This window comes from Peromyscus californicus, unplaced genomic scaffold (genome assembly GCF_007827085.1).
Source record: "Peromyscus californicus insignis strain IS unplaced genomic scaffold, ASM782708v3 Scaffold_23__1_contigs__length_62951481, whole genome shotgun sequence".
NCBI classification, from domain to species: Eukaryota; Metazoa; Chordata; class Mammalia; order Rodentia; family Cricetidae; genus Peromyscus; species Peromyscus californicus.
The window spans coordinates 22,790,803-22,805,059 of NW_026294534.1; the positions used below are offsets into that span (position 1 = coordinate 22,790,803).

A 14,257-nucleotide genomic window follows, 5' to 3' on the forward strand; every position below is an offset into this window, starting at 1 on the left:
GTCTGGCTATGCAGAAAGCCTAGTCCAGTCCCATGTAGGCTCCACAGCTGTTGATCTAAATTTCAGGAGTTCTCACTAGTTTGGTTTGGTTGTCTCTGTAGGTTTCCTGAACTGGCTTACCCCAGTAATCAGATCAGTGAATACCCTAACTGTCATCATAGAGCCTTTCTCCAGTAACTGATGGAAGCAGATGCAGAAATCCACAGCCAAACACCAGGCAGAGTTCCAGGAGTCCAGTCAAAGAGAGAGAAGAGGGATTCTATGAGCAAGGGCATCAAGATGGTGATAGGGAAACATATAGCGTCTCTCTCTTAAGAATGGAATAACCAATCAAAATGTTTTCCTTGGGGACCCAAGACCCCAACACAGTGATATCAGACATAAAAGTCCTGACACGGGGCTATATAACAGGTTGAGACAATTGAGCAAGCAGCTGAAAAGCCCACTGGGAAATGCAAGAACAGCCTATAAAGGTCGCTTTAGTAATTGTGGTGAACCCTGGAGATACAGGAAGTACCACTGAGGCACCAGGTGCCTGGCAGGTGTGAAATACCTTCATCAGTGTGGGAGATAACAATAGCAAGCAAAGAATAACCATGGAAAAGTCGAGGCGGCATCATGATGTCACCCTAGGTGCCTGTGACTATGAGAACATATGACTACATGTGGAGAGCAGAGAAAGAAGAGTTTCCAAATGAAACTTCCGTAAGTCTGGAAAATACATTATTCTAAGAGTCCATTTCCAGTGTGCATCCCTTTATAGTGGGCAGTCTGACCTCGAACAGCTTGCCTCACTCCTTTGTACCTGGTTTTCTTCATTCTACAATAATATTGACCTCCAGTGGTCTCTGATTTCATAATCACCATCCCCTTCTGCTTTCGATTCCTGAACTAGTTCAGAAAAAGAACAAATGAACAATGAGTAGTCCAACATTGTTCTCCTGGTATGATATCCTGAAGAGAATGCTTCACAAGTCACCAAGAGGTGCAGTGTCTGCAGGTATCAGATGCCTGAAATGAGGAGTGGACAGGGAACATCGTGTTAAACTATAAAACCTCCAGTAATGGAAGGCAAAGAGATTTATGCACCAAATTTCAAAATAGCAGTCGAAGGGGACACTCTGCAACTTTATGGAGGAAGTTGCTCACCCAAAGGATAATAAACTTTCCAAACACATCACACCAGCAGGTGGTACCAAGAGGAAATAAGTGTATAAATGGCTTCAGACATGGCTTAGCAAAGTTTTTTTATAAATTTCCATGTCATCAAAGCAGCAGAATATTGCAGAGGATTCAAAATATTTAAGGTTGACAGCTAGAAAAACAATCAAGTTATCCCTCATCTTTGCGGCTCCTAAATTGGATTAGAAAAACAAATCAGTTCGATGTTCTACTGCTGAAACTGGAACACATCTTTATTGAATTAGAAATAAAGGAATGTGATATTAAGGCAGGCATGAAGATGTTCTGTGTTAAAGACTGTCAATGACAGACAGTCATGACAGCACTGATGATAGGCGACTGGCCCAGTGCAATGTTTTGTTTACATCTTGAGAGAGGATGGACAAGTGGCAAAGTCCATCCAGTTGCCTCTACAGAGGAAAACACCCATATTAGCACTGGGTAATCATTTTAATTGCATGTGGTGAAAGTAGCCCAGCGAATCGCCTCCTCTGTTTTATGAAATTGGCTCTCCAGTCTTGTTGTACCACATCATTCTGCATGTATACTTCAAACACAGCCCTTGTACCAAGTCCTACATGGCGGGAAACAGAACCTGACCCTCAGTTTCCCCGCTAAACGTTATACTCTTGGGCCCGTTATCTGTATGGTGTATGTTCTTAGGTCGAAGCCTGTTCATGGGCATTCTGCCTAGGCAAGGATTTTAGTGTGTGTGTGCATTTCCCTCCCCCCCCCCCCCCCCGCACCCCCCCCTCCCCCCGCATTGGTAGTCGGCCTGTCATTTCATTATCTGCATTCTGTGTTAGCTGTTTGGGATCATTAGGCAAACCTAGCTATCGCTACACATTACTCAGTGTGTGTGCTCTAATAAGCTTTCGTAAATAAAACCCGAAGAGATGAAAAAGGCCGGTGTCTGATTACATGCAACCAATTTGGTCTCATTAGGTTCTTATAAGGAAGAAAAGTAAATATAATCTTTATAAATCATACAGCTATAACAGAGATGCCTGGCAAAATTCATTAGTTAAGATAATAAGAGTGAAGACCATTTAAACGTACAGAAGCCTTGGTTTATGAGGCTGTTAAGTACTATTTCATCCATTATAAACTTCTGCAAAACTCAAAGATGTAATCGGCCAAAGGAAATCACATCTTCTTAAGGAATTCCTGAAGGTTTAGGCTTAATTTATTGCTATTAAAGCACTACTAAAAACTAATGCTTATCTGTCATCTAAAAAAAAAATCTGGTGACACTTAAAATATTAATTTATTTCCCATAGATGTCCAAAGCCTAGAAACTCAGCCTATTTTACAGAGAATACCACTGAGGCATAGGAAAAGAAAGTGATTAAACCAAAGAAACTGGAGCAAATTTGACAAGAAAAAACAAGCATTGTACCCTAAAGGTATTGCTTCTGGAGTCAATGTGGAGTCGGATTTTTCATTTAAGAAGATAAAATAATAGAAACTGCAGAAGAAAGCTGCTGTGCTTCTTATTACTTTGCCTTAAGCATAATATCTAGTTTGATTCCTAGGTGTCAAGTAGGGCAAATGTTGCTCTGCCAGACTTGAATATTGCTTCTTAACGGAAGTGTATGTTTGAGGATAAGAAAGAAAATGAGAACTTGAGGAACTGAGTCTGGCTCTCCCTATGCCCTGAGTAGGCTGAGTGCTTTCCTAATAACAATACTGTGAGGAGGGGGGGAAATTATTAGAGGGGGAGGAAGACAGGGAATTTGCCCATCAAATAGCTGAGAAAAATACCTTAAAGGGGGAGATTCGTGTGGGTTCCGTATTTCAGAGTTCTATTCCTGGTTGCCAGGCCTCGTGTACTTGGACAGAACATCATGTAGGAATGTGTGGCTGTGGAAATTCTTCATAGGAAGCTGGAAGCTGGGAACAAGGAAGGAACCAGGGACCAGGTATAACTACCCAGGCATGCAACTTCCTAAAGTTCCCATCACCTGCCAAAATAAAATAATACCACTAGTCAGGGACAAAACATTCAAAAGATGACCCAGTAAGGGACATTTCATGTTCAAAACCTAACAAGATGGAAGCTTTGAAAAGTACTATCTAAATGTTATCTTGTTGTTGTTGTTGTTTTGAGACAGGGTTTCTCTGTGTAACCCTGGCTCTCCTGGAACTCGCTCTGTAGACCAGACTGGACTTGAACTCAGAGATCTGCCTGCCTCTTCCTCCTGAGTGCTGGGGTTAAAGGCATGCGCTGTTGCTGCCTCTGCTGCTGCCGCCACCCAGCTTAAATATTATCTTTTTTGTTGTTGTTCATCATATACTATGACGTTTTGAGAATTGGTTCCTATCTCCTGAACCTTCTATCACATTCCAAAACATCTGATTTCCAGAAGTTTTTCCCAGTAGGTCAGCAGAATGTCCCATCTTAGCACTGTGGAAGCTGAGGCAGTCCTAAAATCTCTAGGCTCCATATCCCCAACCAGTTGTCAGAAGGCACATCTTAATCAACTTCTTGGTTCAAACCTGTCAGCCCAGGAGAAAACAAGAATGGAGCAAGACACTGCTAGCTTCCTTGCCTGAATCCCACTCCAGTCTGTCTGCCACCTCCCATCACACATACTCCCTTTAACTGTGACCTTCACTACTAACCATCACATCTGCTGGGGCCAAGACACAGACGGGACACCCCTTCTTCCAGAATCTCCCCCCATCAACCTGTGAGTCCCAGCAACAGTGTGGACGTGAAAAGCAGGAAGACTGAAGGAGACAAGCCAACTCTCAGGCCGTGGAGCTTTCAAATGAATGAGCAGATAGATCTAGGAAGCCCAAGAACGGCTCGTTTTAAATAAACCATATAGCGTTAACTCATGAAGTCTGCACGATGACATGGAAGGACGCTCTCAGGTAGCGTGGACTGCGGTGCTGGGAGGTTAGACGGGAAAGGAAAAGGACGCATGCAATCGTTTTTTTTTTTTTTTGTTTTTTGTTTTTTTGTTTTTTGGTTTTTTTCCCTTTCCTCTCCTTTTCCACCATTTTCCATCTCAGCGATGTAGCCAGCCAAAAAGCCCAGGGCCTCTTAGACTAGATACAACAGTGCCACCTAGAGGTCCAGAAGGGATTGTCCTTCAGCCTGCCAGCCGCCGGGACTGAAACTGATTCCCACGCACTGCCTTAATGAAGCTTCCTGATGGGCGCTCCAGGCCTGTTTCACCCTGCATGGGGCAGACGAGGCTTGGAGCAACTGCTTGAAAGTCTAAGAATGCATGGCAGTCTTTACTGACTTAACCATCCATCTGCAGCTCCTCTTAAGCGTAGCTCCAAAACATAAAAGAACGGACCCTAGTTGGTAAACTCCCCCCTCGCCATCTAAATGCAAATTTCCTCGAGTTCTTCCTTCCCGTGTCCTATTCTTTGCATGTTAAGATAATTCATGCAAATCTTATGCATTTTGCTTAGAGGCATCTAATTAGACAGATTAGCTCATAGACTCAATAACCTTCTCTTTTATTCTTATGAAAAGAAGGTTATGTCAGTTAGGAACCTCTCACTCTTAAGAGGAGGCATCAGGCACAGAGCGTGTTTGTGCTCACAGGTCTCCGTGTGCACAGAGAACACAAACAACTGTTTTGTCATGTATATTGTTCGGCATTTGTATTTGGGGGATATGCATGCCTTCCGAAATCCAGCTCTAGTACTTGGTACCAATGCAAAATGTGTTTTTTATTCCCCCTGTGAGAAAAAGGAAGGGGTAGTTCACAAAGGTCCAAAGAATGTGAACATCTGATTGGCCTAAGAGCTGAACAAAGGAAGTAAGATGAAAACACACTCACTCTCTCTCTCTCTCTCACACACACACACACACACACACACACACACACACACACACACACATTCTCTCCTTTGTTCTGAAAATGGATTTGGGCTCTTGTTAGCATACTGCTACTGTGCATTGTAGAAGAAAGGAAAACTCAGTTATAAGGAAAAGATAAACCAAAGATGTGATGCTAACAAGCCCTCAAAATACAAAAGCATTGTAGGTTGCCATGGCAAGAGATCTTTTAAAGCCTGAGGGTCATTATCCCTGGCCTCTGAAAATCCCTCAGGTGTGCCAGTCTAAGATGGAATTAGGCAAACAAGAGTCCTCGAAGAATCAACTGGGATGACTTGCTGACTCTTTTCTTCCCTTCAAGAGTTTGCTGATTCCCAAGAGTCATCCAGGTGTGCATTTAGTCAAATTCTGGATAAAGCTCCTTGGACCAGATGCCACTTTCTCCCAGCATGCAGCAGTCAGTAAAGCTTTGAGGTCACAGGGTGCAAACTCAGCTACCTGCCTGTGCTATTTGACTAAAGCCAGTGAGACGGGACTGTCACAGACTGGAAATAGGTAAGAGCCTGTCTCAAAAGAGAAGCCATTACTCAGTACAGTCAGTTGCTGTCTTCAGGAAATGCAGACTCACCATTGTTAGATTTCTTTCGAAAGCAGACTGAAATCTGGTATGGATGTGAAATCTCCTGATTTTTAAATGTTGGCAGCAACTCAAAAGAGAAGAGAAAAGAACATGCTGGACCAGACAAAACTTAGCCAAAGGCCTGGTTTGACCTAGAAAAGGCAAATATAACTCCTCGGTCTCAGGCGTTGAAAAAAATCTATATTCAAACCACGCCCAGGTCCAGGCCTCCACTGTCTATTTAGGGCAAAACCCTTCACACTTCCACGCTTCAGTTTATCCTGTTTCACCTGTCTGAGTTGCTCTTTCCTCCAGCCTTTGCTTGTCAAAATCCAATATCAAGGGGCAACTCAAATGTCAATTTATTTGTGAGGGCCTCTGGAATCACTGCAGTCAACATTAATCACTGCAGGGGTGCTCTTTTTTTATCTCTGTTCTTGCACTCAGCAGAGTCAACAGTGTTTATGTGTCCCAGTGATGAGCCCTTGGCAACAGGTGTCAAATACATCCTGTCTCTCAGTCCCGTGCCTAGTACAGAGTTAATAATGTTGATACTTGGCTTGACTTCATATTGAGAAGTCACTAAATAAGAAGCAATGCATGAAGTTCTGTTGGTTAAAAAAACTCAGGGTACCTCAAACACAATTACTTTAATCCAAATTTTGCACCAAACATGCAGCCGACCAAACACAATATCCAAAAAAAAAAATGGCTCTACATAATAGAAATGAAACCAGCAAGCAATGTGTTCAGATGAATCTCTCTGTTAGACCCCAGGGATGCAGCAACTAGATACAGAGCTAGATTGTGATCATACAGGTGCTATCAGTTTACTTCCCGGAGAAAAGGGCTCTTTATTCCTCCTTCCTTCCTTCCTTCCTTCCTTCCTTCCTTCCTTCTTTCACCCTTCTTTTCATTGTTTCTGTTCTTTCTCCTGATAAGCCTTCATCATAGGTGCGTGCTGCATATTCCGACACAGATTTATTTCAATAAAGTGTGTGTGGAGCTTAGCCATCATCATCCTCAAAAATAAGTCTACCATGAGCACCTTCTGTGTGTAAGGAACAACACATACTCTGGTATTTACAAGGCACTCTGCCCTCAGGGACTTAAAGTCTAGCTGGAAAACAAAATATATTTACATGGAGAAGACTACTGTATAGAAAATGCCAAAACGCATTTATTGAGTTCTTTGAATAGAATGTCTCTGGCTCTGCACCAGGGATTCAAGGATGACAAGAAGCTATGTCCACCCTTGTAGAGAGCATGTACTGTACACGGAAATTTGCAATACAAAGTTTATTGTGGGATGAGCACTTATTGAAATGGGGGTATGGGAGGCTAGAGAGATGGCTCAGTAGTTAAGAGCACTTGCAGTTCTTCCAAAGGACCTGCATTTCATTCCCAGCACCTACATCTGGTGACTATAACTGCCTATACCTCTAGTTAACAGGGGATCAAAAGACTCTTCTGGACTCTGAAAGTACTTGCACACACACATACACACACACACTTGAAAATAAATACAATCCTGGGCAGGGCAGTGGTGGTACATGCCTGAGGTGATATTGTGTTCCCCAATATATTGTGCACCCTAATAAACTTATCTGGGATCAGAGAACAGGAACAGCCACTAGATAGACACAGAGGCCAGAAAATGGAGGCACACACACCTTTAATCCTAGCATTCTGGAGGCAAAGATCCATCCAGATCTCTGTGAGTTCAAAGCCACACTGGAAACAGTCAGGCATGGTGACATATGCCTTTAATCTCAGGAAGTGATGGCAGGAAGCAGAAAGGTATATAAGGCGTGAGGACCAGGAACTATGTTTGTTAAGCTTTTAGGCTTTTAGCAGCAGTTCAACTGAGCTCCATTCCGATGAGGACTCAGAGGCTTCCAGTTTGAGGAAACCAGATCAGCTGAGGAATTGGTGAGGTAAGGTTAGCTGCGGCTTGTTCTGTCTCTCTGATCTTTCAGTGTTCACCCCAATATCTGGCTCCAGGGTTTGTTTTTATTAATAAGACCTTTAAGATTTGTGCTCCACATGCCTTTGATCCCAGCACTCAGGAGGCAGAGACAAGTGGATCTCTGTGAGTTTGAGGCCAGCCTGGGCTACAGAGTGAGTTCCAGAAAAGGCTCCAAAGCTACACAGAGAAACCCTGTCTCAAAAAAACAATAAATAAATAAATAAATAAATAAATAATAAATAAATTCCCTTAAAAAGCAGGGGTTGGGAGCTAATAGGAAGCTGAAACCTAACAAGTTCTGGACCGGAACCAGCGATGTGTGTTTCAACATGAGAAGCATTTCTTTGGCCAAGGAAAAGTCAAACAGAGGGGATTAAATTAATCGAAATTTTGCTAAAGAGGATGTACACTAAAATGAGGCTACTGCCCCTGACCTTTCAGGCATATGGAGACTGAAATGTCTGTGGTTCTCCACATTAGGATCACCCAGCTAAGAACTATAGGGAAGCTCCAGAGAAGTAGAGTGTCAGTGAGGAAGGAGATGGTCTGACTCTGGCCACTCACAGGGGACACAGATGCTACAAGAGAAAACTGGCCTGAGACCACATTCTGTTCTATCATATCATCACTCTTCTTCTGCTCTGGTCCTCCAAACTGCTCCCAACAGAAACTCTCGAAGCTCATGTGAATCACACCAGTCTACCTACAAACCTCACAACCCCAATGTGACGTTTCCTTGTGAGTGCGAAGAAGGTATGAGCCATAACTACTGTTCGCCTTTTCTATGATCACACTCGAATTTGGTGACACCGTGAAGGAACTGACTGATGAAGGGAAAAATCGAACTGGATGCAGAATGAGCCTTTCTCATGTGTGGTAGTTTGAATGTAATTGGAACCCACAATCTCAGGGAGTGGCACTATTAGAAGGTGTGGCTTTGTTGGAGTAGGTGTGGCCTTGTCAGAGGAAGTGTGTCACTGTGGGGGCGGGCTTTAAGGTCTTCTATGATCAGGATACTGCCCATTGTATCAGTCTACTTCCTATTACCTGCAAGCTGGAGCACTCTCAACTCCAGCACCATGTCTGCCTGCATGCTGCCATGTTTCCTATTATGATGATAATGGACTGAACCTCTGAAACTGTAAACAAGCCACCCCAATTAAATGTTTTCTTTATAAGGGTTGTTGTGGTCATGATGTCTTTTCACAACAATTAAAAACCCTAACTAAGACACCATCTAAGTTTGAAATCAGTGTGACATCTTCTACCAAGGAAGAGAATCCATCCATGTGCACTATACACAGCTTATACGGGAAAAAACTTAGGGAAAGGTAAGAAAAGAAGAAGGGGAGAAGAAATTAAATTAAGAATTTTTTGAGAAACCTAAAATAGGACAGGAAATTAAGATCAAGGGTCACTGGGGGTCAGCATCGGAAAAGGAGGAAAGAGCGGATCAAAGAATTCAATCGAATCAAACCCCTGCTGCTCCAGCCCATGCTCTGCCAATCACTTATTCTTTGAAAATGTCAGAAAGATCACAAATGGAAGAAAAATAATCAACACAAAAGTATAAGTGTCAACCTGAACAGATTTCAGAGTGAAACAAAGAATTTATATGATTAGCTGAAATTCCATGGAGATGTAGAAACATCTCGGCGAAATGAGAGCAAGCAGAGACCTGGCTCCTCATGACGCCTGTGTGTTGCTCGTCTTTTGATATCTATTTCACATTCTGCAGCAAAATTTTTTGTCATATCTGATGTGTTTTGCCAAGTCTTTTATTTGGGATGCTTCCTGATTTCAATATTTTTAGCTGCAGTGGTTTTTAATCACGAGGGTATTATTTTGAAAGCAATTATTTGATGTGCATTCAAAAGCAAAATTCAAGACCAATCCAGATTCATGTGAGATCATCCTAGAAGTGAGGGCACTGTGGGAAGGAGCAGAATGCTGACCCTGAGGACCCAAGTATGAAGGGTCTCAGATTTCTATTACAGAAGCGTAGGTAATCGGTGGCCTCTGCTGCAGTCACCTAGTGCTGTTGATTGAAGATGGCAAATTACAAATTTATCTGTGTTCATCCGGAAGTGAGGCACATACACTTGTTCCACCATGAAATCTAGCCTCGGTAATCAGCCAGCTTTCTGAGTGGCCTACAATTTGATAAGAGGAGCATGAATAGTGGACTTTTTAGACAGAAATACATCTCCTCGTGTCATTGTTTCCCTAAGGAAGCAGTACCACCCCAGGTTTGGGGTGTAGTGCCCTAGAATTAGCACCTGAAAGGAAAAATAATTGAGATGTCAGGACTGATAGAACCGAGAAGCCCTACTGGCATCTTTCCCCACATGTTCTTTGGAGATGGACAGATGTATCTATGACTGAGGTAAAGACTGATGCTTCTTTGGTTGTTCCCAAGTCCTACAAGGCTTTGTCTCTCAGACATTATGATAAAAGACAAACTCAAGCTCTTTAAAGCTGGCAGACACAAACACAACTGTCCAGACTAGAGCCTTGATTCCAGGGACACCTTGGTTTGGCAAAGTCACCTGCAAATGCTGCTTGATTCTTGCCCAAGGTACTTCATTCCTCATATATTTAACTTGATCCAATAAACGCATTGTTCGGGGTGGAAATGTGTAGTACAACCAACGCAGTCATTTTCACAGCAAAGCAATTACAGGCCCAGGGAACAACGCAAAGTCTCTTTTCCAGTAGTTCGTGGGAGTGTGTTCATTCTGAGCCATTACCACGTGTGTCTGTCAGAGGGAGTCTCCAAAGCAGGGTGTAACGAGGCATATTAACTTTCCCTCTGTAACTGAGCATCTCACGGCCTGGCTCCAGGATAGGTCTGGGACTGTGGCTCCAGGCGTAGCTTCAAACCCAGCTTGCTTGCTTTCTGTATAGTCCAGGCTGCAGTTATTGGGGCAGGTCTTACAGTCATAGGGAAGGCGATAGAGGAAGATATGGACAGGGCCAGCAGCAGTGGGAACAGGGTCCTGAGGGCTTTGATGGCTGTAACAAGGGAAATATGCAAGAGACATAAGTCAGGGAAGTCTGCTGTCCAACCCAGTACCTCATTTCTTCCTCTTGGCAGTCTGCCTCTGATGCTGATGCTGTTTTGCTCTGTCATTATGTAATCATTCTGCTCAAATTCTCTTTGTGGTTCCCACTGCCATTACAACAAAGTCCAAAACCAAAGCCTGATTTGCAAGATCTAACAAAAGTAGCCACAAGCACACACCTCATGCAAGAGGACAGTGACGCAAGTTAGTGTTCCCACCCCACACGAGATGCTTCCTACCTGACCCTCCAGAGCCACATTCTCCTAGCTCTCATCCTGTGAGCCCAACTCCCGTTATTGCTGCCATTTTTCAGGGATCCTGTCTTCCTGGCTGGGTTGGCTAATAAGAAAAGAGACAGAGCTAGGCAGGCAATCATAGGGATTGAGGATAACTTTAGCACTTACTGTCTTGGCTCCTTTTCTCTGAGGTTCCTTTAAAGTAGCTGTCACATAAAATGCCCTGCTCTGTGGGAAGTGGCTTTACCTACACCGATCTTACTTGTTCTGAATGAACACACACCCCTTCACAGTCCTATGGATGTGAAGATAACTTCCTTTCTCCTCCCCTTACCATCAGACAGCAAGATTCTCATCAACAAGCATCTCTTTTCTGTGAGGTAGGTAATCCTGTTTCCAGTTGAGGCCATAAGTGAAATGCCTTCTTCCCCACTCTCCACTTCCTTAAAGATGAGAAAACTCAAACAGCCCAAACTGCTGATTACCTGAAAATTTACAAAGTAGTGAGTAGCAGAACCAGAATTAGAACCCGAGAACTCCCATTCCAGACAGTTCTCTAGTAGCCCGTGAACTGCTCCACCTTGTTGTCAAACCAGACTGGCACCACATTTATGCATTTCTGTTCCCGTTGAAACCCAACCCATCCTATGTGGCCAGAGCCAAGCCGCTCATTCTCCATGACATTCCTGAGAGCTCTCAATCTCTACAATATGATTGGTGTCTATGCAATCCCCTCGGACACATACCAAATGCTGCTTCTGTCTGTTATAAATATTCTTGAGTATTTTCTTGTTTCACCAATGGGATTGAAAAGCCTCCCAGAGGATGGAAATCATGACCCACACACTCTATCCATTGTCCTTAGCCTGTAGTAAATATGGTACCCTATATTAGTGGCTGAACAAATGATTGAAAAGGAATTTTTGTATCCCCTCCAAAGAGTCATTTTCCTGCTTTATAAAATGAGCAATGAGGTGTGTGTGGTAGGGGGTGACAAATTCTAAATAAGTCAATTTGCCTGAAAAAATAATCACATTCCCATTCTCAGCAAAGCTCACTCAGGGTTACCATAGAAGCCTTGCAGTGTGTTAGCTGCTAGAGAGGCAGTAGTTTGAGGCCTATGGGTGAATTTTCTGGAACTACATTGCTTAGGTTCAAATCTTAGCTCTGCCACTGTTATTCTTGGGAAAACTTCTCCGTATAACATCTCAGCTCTGCCATCTATATGGTGCAGACAATGGTTGTACTTCCCTTGTGTTGTAAGGATTAATTAAATCAATATATGTAAGAGCCTAGAGCTGGGAGGAATAGATGGATGGTGGGTGCACAGGGAATGATGGGTAAGTTGACAAGTGATAGTAATCATTGCTGAATTAGCAACAGTCACACAGAGATCAGCCCGTTAAGACTCTCCTCGTGAAACCTGGAAGTTTCTAGAAAAATACAAATTATGCTCTCTCTGTTGCTCATTTGTAAGCACCCTAACCTTCAGAAATAGGACATTCCATAGGATTAACCCCATCCTGGGGAATGGTTCGCTGGCGAAGGAAGAATTTTTATCTTTCCTCCACAAAGACCTGAGAAACCATTTGTAGTGTGTTGGAAATAAGACCTCAGAGGCAGGGAAAAGAGATAAGTGAGCCTCCACCTGGCACCCACAGTGCACCCCATTGTGGAGTGAACAGTGTGGGGTGCACCGAGATTTACTACCTCTCTAAGGAGACCCAGCACATCGCCACAGCCTGAGTCCCAGCACCACACTGTGGCCCCACAGCGATGACATTCAAAGTCCCAGAAGCAACTGGGCTCTCTGAGAACTGGGTAAAAAAAAAAATCTCCTGAGAGGAAAATAACGGAGTTTCCATCAAAAGACGACGACAGCATTGGGGACATGGTAAATTCACTTCCAAAACCACCTACCTCTCATTCAGTCTCCCGTCAGCTCCTGCCATTCACCACTGACGTGTTGAAATGCCGGAAAAAGCCACGAAGCACCTTGACAGGAGAACAAATAAAGAGCCTCCATTCCTTGATGGGCCTCTTTCTTCCTCATAATCTTGCCTTTTTATTACCTTTATTAAGCATGGTGTACACTGAGGGCCTAAGAAAGGAAAGAAGAAACGATTTGAGTGCCGAGTTTGCGGCGGCTTCCTCCCCCGAGAATTGAGCCTGTACACGTAGTTTATTACCTTTTCAGCCTTCTGAACACAGCTTAAAGCTATATAATATCTTTTGGTAGGTTAAATGAGTAACCGCTCTCACTGGTCTGTCAATCAATTCCACTCCTCTTGTGAATAAAGGAAGTTAGCATCTTTCCTGTCTGACGGCTAAGGGAAGTGAGTTTTTTTTCTTCTGCTCTCTGCCAGGAAATCTTTTGACAGAGGAGGGTGGGGAGGATCCTGCCATTCTCATGGCATCTGTCATGTGAGCTGCCGAAATGGGGAAAGTTCTGTATGCGTTGCCACTACAGAATGAGCTAAATAGTTCAAGGCTGCTAATAGAAAAACCATAACAACTTTAGTGTTTGATCCACACCTGAATTTCAGCCACAGCAAAACCAGTTTATGTCAAGGCAGTGATCAGGAGAGAAACCAGAAACAATGAAGCAATGATGAAAGAAAATAGAGCCATAGCAAGATGTGGCAGTTAGTGTCTCACTGTTGGGGTGAAAGGTCTAAGGCAGGCTAACTTCACAAAGAAATGAAAAGGCTTATTTAGCTCACAGTTGTAGTGGATGATAACAATATCAGCTTACCTCTGATGAGAACATAGCAGTAACGAGACCGTGCTCAAAGGGGAGCAAGGTACATTACCAAATAGGAAGCCACAACAGCTCAGATCCCACAGTCCCTTCTGAGAGCACAAAATCACAGGATATAAGGATGTCTAACTAGGCCCACCTCTTAAAAGTTCTTATTGATAGGAATTCCAACCATGCCCCCATGGTTGCACATTCCTGGAGGGACACTTAGTCATTTCTGCCTAGTCATTTCCAGGCCATATGTCCTACATAACCCATGCCCTGTGGCTGCCTGGTCACGTAATCGCGAGGTGTGACCACGTGATCCATGCGCATGCGTGGAGTAGCCACATGGGCCTGTGCACAGGTGCAAGCTGGCCCTTAAAAAGTCAGGCCCCATGTTCCCCCATCCCCCTTCTCACATGTGTCCTTCCACAGGTCTGATCACATCTATCCCTTTCTTTTTATCTTAATAAAACTCTTGTTAGTGGATTCTGTCGTGTTTCGTGACTCTTCCTTGCAGGGTAAGAGCACCGCTAAAAGCCATCACTTATCACCTCTCATCACCACATGGGGACCAAGCCTCTGATGAGTAAGCCTTTGGAAGCAAACTAAATCTAAACCATGGCACAAACATGAGA

At 43.6% G+C, this 14,257-nt stretch overlaps 1 long non-coding RNA gene across 1 annotated transcript; it reads right to left on the bottom strand.

The window, feature by feature from the left end:
* Positions 1-5,009: 5,009 nt before the first annotated feature.
* On the bottom strand, positions 5,010-13,185 carry LOC128119005 (uncharacterized). Its single transcript, XR_008221411.1, has 4 exons — positions 13,066-13,185; positions 12,797-12,977; positions 11,211-11,361; positions 5,010-10,590 (listed from the first exon to the last, which is right to left on the bottom strand). It is a non-coding gene; the product is annotated as an uncharacterized LOC128119005 (long non-coding RNA).
* Between the last annotated feature and the right edge of the window lie 1,072 nt (positions 13,186-14,257).